We start from the raw sequence: 8,965 nt of genomic DNA, 5'->3' as shown, positions 1-8,965 counted from the left end.
TAAAAATAAAATAATTTTATTAATTTTTTTTACTTATTTATTTTTATTTGTCTATACAAACAGCAACTGTACAACATTATTGCAAAAGAAATTGACAGGTTAGGTGTAGTTATGTTATATAAATTATAAGGCAACCTTTCTGCAATTTTGTGGTGGAAATTCCTTTATTTGTTCAGCACATTTTAAGTCCTTCGTTAAATCACAATTTATGGAAAGAACTGATAAATGATTTAGTCGATGGTTCGACATTGTTATCCTATATTTGTTTTCAATGTATGACATCCTGGAGAAAGAGAGCTCAGCTTCACAGCTAGTGATTGGCAAAGTTAAAAAATCCTTAAGATAGTGTAGCATAGAAACATCATAGAATGATAGTGTAGAAAATATTTACAAATTTCAGTGGGATGAGAGGGTTGCTGGTAGTCAAGACAGTTATTAGTAAACTAAACAAGTTTGACACTTTGACGACGAGAACAGACGTGCGGAAGAAAAAATTACGTCGGGAGTTAAGCGGCGCTGAGGGAAGTCCCCCGTAATAGACGCGAAAAAATACACTGACCAAAAACAAGCAACTGGTAATTCCCCGTTCCGTTCGATAGACGCACACATGCATGGGTTGATTGATCTCAGGGTTGCCAACCTTATAATAGTTTATTTTTAAATATTAGATATTTTCTTAAATTCAAAATATCACCGATTGTTTTCAGTGGGGACTGGGGCCCTTTGTATCCACGGGGCCCTGGGCTGCAGCCCAAAAAGCCCTTAAGTAGATCCGCCCCTGCCGAGCCAACACCTCCTAGAAGTATGAAGGCCTCAGCACGGATCAATTTAATAGTCCGATGTGACGAAGTTAACTGCGCAGTTGATGAAAAATAAGAAATATGTCATTACGTTCGGGGTACTAAGCTGCGCAGTGGTTGAAAATACAATATATGTCATTACGTTTGGACTACTAAACGATATTTATGGTAACCCGTGCAGAGGCCTACTCTTTTCTAGGAGGTGTTGGCCGAGCTTGCAGCACTCCCTAGTGTAGAAAACACCATCCATAACAGCAAAACGAAACTTGATAATGTTATTACTTTCTGCAGACAAATCACTGTGTGGCGACGAAAAATGGGATCTTATTCCACTGATCTCATGAAAAATGAAATCTTACTCCACTGCATGAAGAAGTTCAATTTCAATTGGATTTCCGTGGAGATGCAATTTCTTAAAGACTGTTGGCCAGGAGTATTGTTGACAAGATCCTAATACCGGTATTATTTAATGCTTCCGGTAGGTGTTTTTAAATGTTTAAATGCACTTTTACTATTAGCGATATTTTCTTCTGGCTTAAGTTAAATTTCGCACTCAGATAGCGACGGTAGGCTCTATTCAGGAATTTGATACTTCAAATCCAAATTCATACGAATTATGTGCTGATCAAATTACTTATTTTTTAGAAGCTAATTCTATTACAGATGAAAATAAAAAGAGTGCAACTTTTTTGAATGTTTGTGGAATTAAAACATTGTCTATAATTCGAACTTCAGTTTCGCCAAAAGAAGTTACAGCTTCAAGATTTGATTAGGCTTTTGAAAGAACTTTTTTGTCATAAATCTTCTGAAATATTTCGGCGTTTTTTTAAGTTTCATGAAAGATTTCAGTCAAAATTAGAATCTGTGAATGCTTACGTTACCGAATTAAGGAAGCTTGCCGAAGATTGTAATTTCGAAGATACCTTGACCGAACGATTACGAGATCAATTTAGTCTGCGGTATTCGTGATGAAGAGGTTCAAGGAAGATTATTGGCTGACATCACAACAAAATGTACTCACATTTAACTTTTAAGCAATGACCTTGTGTGGTAAAAATTTTTAATAGGAGAGGTAAATTTTTTTAGGATCTCAAACTTGCAAAATATTTATTTTCTACAATCTACTTTAATATATATAAATAAAAAAAGTCAACCAAAATATACACATCTAAAATATACGCACGTCAATACACATCCCATACAGCCTGGATCTAAAGTGAAATTTTAACTCTTATAGTATGACCCGAACGTTTATACAGGGCTAAACGTTTATATACCTTGAGCGTTTTATTTTACTAATCCTCAGATCTTCTAATAATGCGGTTTAATAAAGGTAACTCGGCTACTTGACTGTAATAGCGCCCTTTGGCAACTGTAGTATTGTCGTTTACATGTAGTGCAAGAGAAGTGTCAGGCTAAACCTGAAATTATTACATATATATAGTGGGAAGCTCCCGAGCAAGTTTACATAAAGAATTGGAGATGGTAAAATTAGAAAATATTATTAAAATAGCTTATTTATTTTAAACTGGTAGATGTAATATTTTTTTCCCTTCATAATCACATATAAAAATTTAAAGCGAAGAACGGTTTTTGTCTATGAAAGATGAATCTAAGAAAAAGAGAAAAGACGAATTTGCGTGAGAATAGAAAAGAATTTTCCATTGTACTGCTGGCTCATCTTCACAGAATAATAACTCTCGGGAGAATTGATTTTTCTCGTTGATTTGCCAAACTTTAGTAATCCTCAAAAAGCAATAGATGGCGATCCAATAGCCGTTTTTGCGAAGAATAAACAAATTTCGCTCCTCCTTGGTCTCTAGAGCATAAAATAAAACATTGGTAATTTTTTACCAATTTATTTGAGATTTCTTTTGCGGTGTTTTATCTGCACGCTTTAAGAGGTAATTAGTTAGTGTAGACGATATTTTAACTTCCTTACTAATCAAACTCAAAAACAATCTGACTAATCTTACTTAATTAATGACTTGACTTAAATCTGACTAAACGTACTTTTTTTTTACAATATTCGGATTTTCAAAAATAAAATAAGGCAAGGAGATTTCTAATAAAAAATTTTTTTCCATTTCTAATAGTTATTGTTAGTTCTAATCTAATCGTAATAGTTATATACAGGTCTATTGAGCAGACGAAAATTGGAGTCCCTTAATGTTAATTTTAGTAATAGCATATTCCGCCATGTATTTCTAAACTGTTAAAATGAATTAACCCTATAAGGCACANTAGTGTAGACGATATTTTAACTTCCTTACTAATCAAACACAAAAACATGTTAAATCTGACTAAACGTACTTTTTTTTTTACAATATTTGGATTTTCAAAAATAAAATAAGGCAAGGAGATTTCTAATAAAAAAAATTTTCCATTTCTAATAGTTATTGTTAGTTCTAATCTAATAGTTATATACAGTTAGTTCTAATAGTTATATGCAGGTCTATTGAGCAGAGGGAAATTGGAGTCCCTTAATGTTAATTTTAGTAATAGCATATTCCGCCATGTATTTCTAAACTGTTAAAATGAATTAAAGCTATAAATAAACCACTATAATTTAATAAATAATATATAATAATAATTTGCCCAGTTCAGTTATACAAATTATCATTTTTGAATTTAATTTAAATTGTATAATGGATTACCCCGATCAAAGAGAAAAATATTAAATAATCGTGATCTGGGAATAAATGCACAGTATCCCACGTGCAAACAAGATAAGAAGTTTCCGGACATGAAAAATAGATAAAGTTGATCTTTTGAACCTCTACCCTTTCAGGATCAATGCAAAATGTTACTTTCTGTCGAATTCATATATTTTTGTTCAGTTTCAAACGTTTGATAGATTACATAAATCGACATATTTTATTCATAGCTGTCATAGGTCTTAAAATATTCAACAGTGGCAGTACATCTTCGCTAAAGCCATTTAAAGCTATTATATATGAATCATATATATTTTCGTTCTTTCTTTCTTTATTTATATATAATACATACCTGCCAACTTTTACGCATTTGGCGTAAAATTTTATTTCTATATTTAAAGTGGTAGTAAAATGTATACTTTCTGCATATTCCTCGCATTAATAAACTTAATTTATAATCTTTTTGACCACTATTATTAAAAAATAATAATAATATGTAATATTTTTGAGGTAATCTGCTGATGCATTTTTCAAAATATTGCGCATGTGTCTTCCTAAAATCGTAATTTAAATTCCATATTACTACCACTGAGGAAAATCATCCTCAAAAGGATTAAAAGTTGACAGGTATATATATATATATATATGCCACTTTCTTCCAGCTCTTTCGTGGTGAGGGTTTTTAAATGTCTATCACTCTATAAAACATTTTTGAAAAACACTTAGTATTTGGTAGACCTATATATATTCAAAATACAACCTTAAAGTTTAGAGGATTTTTGGAACAAAATTACTAGACAGATGTATTTTACTTCAAAATAACGTATTAGCAGTGGTCATTTCGAGACGAGCGTGTCATATACGTATTCACAGAGTAGCGAAAATAAGCATAAAAAAATTTTATAACAAACTGGTAGCCACACTAGTTCTTTAGGAATTTATTTGTGGACAGGGTAATGGTAATTTGGTTTATTTAATTCATCACTACTTAATTAAAAATTATATAGTTACATTTTGAACTACCTAATATTGATTAGATATGTTAGAATTAAAATGTAAGCGAAAATAAGTCTGTTAAATTAGCCATGCCGTTAATTAGCCATTTAGATACTACTACCACTTTTTATTTTTTTCCATCTTAATTTATGTGCAAATGCATTTATGAATCTCCTACCCGAAAATGTTGAATGATCGAAGCACTTCTTCGAAGAATAACAACTTTTCAAAGTTTTTAGTAACGTAATTTAAAAAAATTGAAGATCTTTCATGTGTTCTGAAACAAGTGTAAGTGCATAGCTGCCAACTCTTCCGGTGTTCCCGCAAAATTTTATTTTCATATTTAAAGTGTTAGCGAAATTCATGTTATTTCACTAAACTTTCTGAATTATAATAATAATTATAAATGAGTTTGATCACCGATACATATAAATAATTACAGCATATATATAAAAAGCGCATAATCCTTACGATAGCGACAGATTTTTATGACAAAGCTATCAACTGCAATACAGCTAACTTCAATGAAATATTTAAATTTGAAAACTTTAAAAAAGGTAAAAACCTTAGACCAATAGCTGCACACTTCACCTCTGACGCCTCGTACCGAAACTATCAACATAAGTAAAAATCTCCAACTCTAACATCAATAGTTCATTAGTTCAAAACATCAACAGATTACAATCTCAACTGCTTCAACTACAATACCAAACTTGAAATCTGAACCTAGTACCTAATGTTGACAATAGATTCACAGCCATCTTTTCTATAGCCTTGAAATTCAAACTTGTTACCTCATGTGGACAATACATACACAGCCATCTTTACTATAGCAAGTTGCTTAGAATTATTTTCAGTTAAACAAGCAAGGTGCTTGCTTTACAATATCAGTCACCCCAGAGACTCCGTATACAAACTGCTTTCACTACTGTAATTTCACGATGAATGGGATATGGGTCTTCTGCGCGGCCCAGGTGCCCAGCTTTTGTTAAATAAAGTAAGTAAAGTTACGATAGCGAATTTCAACCTGCGTAAAATGCAAATATATTTTTGAGTAAAACTGTTTTTCGGTAATTGTTTTACTACCACTTAGAAAATCCATTCTCGAAAAGAGTGAATGTTGGCAGGTATGTAAGTTGGTCGGTCACTAGCAACTAGCAATGCATTGCTTTTGTGATCAAATTAAACGTGTCTAACGTAGGAGATCATTGAAGTGGTAGAGCTTCGTGTTCCCGGGTTTCCATCCTAAGACCGGGACATAGTTGACTCGGTCTTTCATCCCTTTAATGGGTGGATAAAATGAGTACCAAGCATGTTCGGTGACAAAAACACCAATGATTCCGCGTTAGGCTGACCACCAAAATGGAGACTTGAGCTCTGGGGTGCTTCTGTTTACCCCAGAGCTAATGGTCAAATTCCAAAAAATGTTACTATGCAAAACAAACAGTGATGCCTATCATTTATTTATTATAAATCGGTAAACTTAAACAGGTATTAGACTGCATAGCTTCCTAATCTCTTGATATTCACGGAAGGTATTATTTTTATAGAGATATCGAAATGATGGCGTAAATATTTTACTCTAATACTAATCGCTACATCTTAACAAAGTATTGTATGAAATTATATTAAATAAATTTTTTCAAACTAAAGTGGTAGTAACACTGCAAATAACCACGTAATTAAAGTGTAATTAAATTATCAATATTTTCTTTCGTTCTTTCTTTCTTTATCACTATTTTCTTCACATCAGTACAAAAATGTAAATTTTCACCCCTTAGGCAGGAAAGGAATTAATAAAGTTAATTTATGCTGATTTTGATTTATACTGATTTTGATTTTTACTTAAAACTTTCTCTACGTTAAAAAAAAATCGCTTTTGCGTGGGCAAATTAAGGTTACATTTAGTTTTATGTTTAACACGTTCACGCCGGGGTGACCCACCAGTGGGTCACGCTAAATTGTCTCATCTTGGCAGCGCACCGGAGTAAAAACTGGTAACAATAAATTTCATTTTTAGGTTTTTTTNTAATAGGCTGTTATGCTGTTATAATCGACTTTGTTTATAGGAAAATTATAAGTGTATAATATGTATAATATCGGTCCCAGAATGCTGCCCTGTGGTACTCCGGCTGTGATGTTTCTCTTTGTGGATTTTTTGTTTTTGATGGTTATTTGAAATGTTCTAGCGACATCATAACAAAGTATTGTGTGAAATTATATTGAATAAAATTTTTTAAACTAAAGTGGTAGTAACACTGCAAATTAGCCACGTAATTAAAGTGTAATTAATTTATCACTATTTTCTTTCGTTCCTTCTTTCTTTATCGCTATTTTCTTCACATCAGTACAAAAATGTAAATTTTCACCCCTTAGGCAGGAAAGGAATTAATAAAGTTGATTTATGCTGATTTTGATTTATACTGATTTTGATTTTTACTTAAAACTTTCTCTACATTAAAAAAAATCGCTTTTGTGTGGGCAAATTAAGGTTACATTTAGTTTTATGTTTAACACGTTCACGCCAGGGTGACCCACCAGTGGGTCACGCTAGATTGTCTCATCTTGGCAGCGCACCGGAGTAAAAACTGGTAACAATAAATTTCATTTTTAGTTTTTTTCCGGGAATAATAAAAATCCATAACTACCAATTGTTTTTAACGGATGCAATTTTTATATTGAATTGCTTCTTCGCTGTGATAAATTTCCTTACAGTGAATTGTCATTGTTGAGAATAGATCAACTCCTCCCGAATATTATCTAATATTGAAATAGTTCTTCTACCAATATGTTCTCTTTTCCCGTACCAGTATTTTCACTTTTCCCGGTGTGAACGTGTTAACAAGCTTATTAGATATTGCTCAAAAAGCGTGCAATTACGAGGTGTTTAGAACTATGAACAGGTAGTACACTGGCATGAAAAAATGTAACATTCCATTAGTAGGGTGAGAATTATTAGCTGTTAAACTTGTAGAAAAAAAATACCATGCGGGCCGCTCTGCAGTTCGCAGAAATGAGATAGGTGAGAAAGAGGGTTCAAATTTCATTAAAATATATAATTCAATATGTGGAAGAAATTTTATTGATCAATAAATTTCCAGACACTCAAATCGAATATTAAATAATAAAATACTTAATTTATGTAATTAATTAAATTATTATTACAAATTAGTTTTAAAAGCATTACATTAAATATTTAGCACCACTTTTCCAGTCAAAATTCTGTTTTTACAAGTAGACATTTCGTTGATAAAGTCATCCTTTTAAGATGAGACATAGCCTGTAACTGCATATTTTTCTTTCTTATTTAGTTGAATAATAATATAAATAATAATAATAATAGGTACAATGTTCCTTTCATAATTATCATAAAGTAAAATGATTATCCCTCAATCAAATTAATAAAAAAAATTGCCCTGGTGATTGCCATTTATTTATAGTATTTAAATAGTCATAATAAAATTATCTATTGTGTCGATATTCATAAATATTTCAATAAATAAGTTCTACTTTATCATATTAATGGCAAAAATAAACTCTGTTTCAATCAAAACAGTATTTATTAAAAACAATACAAAGATTTTTATTATGTTTATTCAGTATCATAGCGTGCGTTTTATAACGGCCTAGAAAATATCATAGTTTTTAGTTTTTTAAGAATAACATCCGTATAAATGACATCTCAATGGAAAAAAAAAATGACCACGGTTATGTGAGTTTCTCTTGTAAATAATTAATCAAGTTACATAAAACAGCTTCATCAATGCGTATATAGTTATTGCTTCAGTATCTTACAGAAAAGTTAATCAAAAGATATACGTACGATTTGGTCAGGATCATTCAGAATAATCCCGTTGTTTGAAAGAATTTTTATGATTAGATTTTATTCCGTTTGTTCATTACGTAAAAGGTTTTTCGTTTTAATGGAATACATCACGGAAGGATGCACATCATTGGCAATCTTTATGGCTTGATCTATAGTACTTCTCATTGGAGTTCCTTTTCATTTTTTCACCCTGAGGTTTGCGAGTTATACATTAGTTCGCGAAACTTTTTCAAACAAAAATAAGACTAATTCAAATTTTTAAAAAAAAGAAGAAGAAAAAAAGTAAACAATTCCTTGTAGATAAGAACTAAATACATATTCTTCGTATGGGGTAAAGAAATATTTGATAATCAATTATTCTATACTAACCGCCTTTGGTAACCAGCTTAGCTTTCAAAATAATCTTGTTCAACATATAAACTTTAATGGTAACCAGGCCAAATAAACATCATAACTGCGTAATATTCTAATTTATCAAGTTGTACAAAACAAAGGTATTGAATTACAAATTGAAATAAGAAGTAGATTTTTACCTGAGAAATTTTTTTTTTTGTACCGTTGGTATGTTAAATTTCACAGAAACGAAGAAATTAGGGGGGTTTTTTTAGCGGAGAAAAGTTTTTTAAACCCATATATATTTTTTTAAGAAAATTCTCCGCAAAAAATGACAACTAATATATTTTAGT

At 31.2% G+C, this 8,965-nt stretch overlaps 1 long non-coding RNA gene across 1 annotated transcript in view; it reads right to left on the bottom strand.

Annotated features, from left to right (window-relative positions):
• Positions 1-8,584, bottom strand: part of LOC122270741 (uncharacterized) — a 12,380-nt gene extending 3,796 nt beyond the window's left edge. The window contains exon 1 of the long non-coding RNA XR_006225970.2: positions 8,277-8,584. This is a non-coding gene — a long non-coding RNA (uncharacterized lncRNA). The remainder of the gene's footprint in view (positions 1-8,276) is intronic.
• Positions 8,585-8,965: the final 381 nt, after the last annotated feature.

The sequence above is a fragment of the Parasteatoda tepidariorum genome, chromosome 6, assembly GCF_043381705.1.
Source record: "Parasteatoda tepidariorum isolate YZ-2023 chromosome 6, CAS_Ptep_4.0, whole genome shotgun sequence".
Taxonomy (NCBI): Eukaryota; Metazoa; Arthropoda; class Arachnida; order Araneae; family Theridiidae; genus Parasteatoda; species Parasteatoda tepidariorum.
Note: the sequence above shows the minus strand (reverse complement) of the source record. Positions and strands in the feature narration are given on the sequence as shown.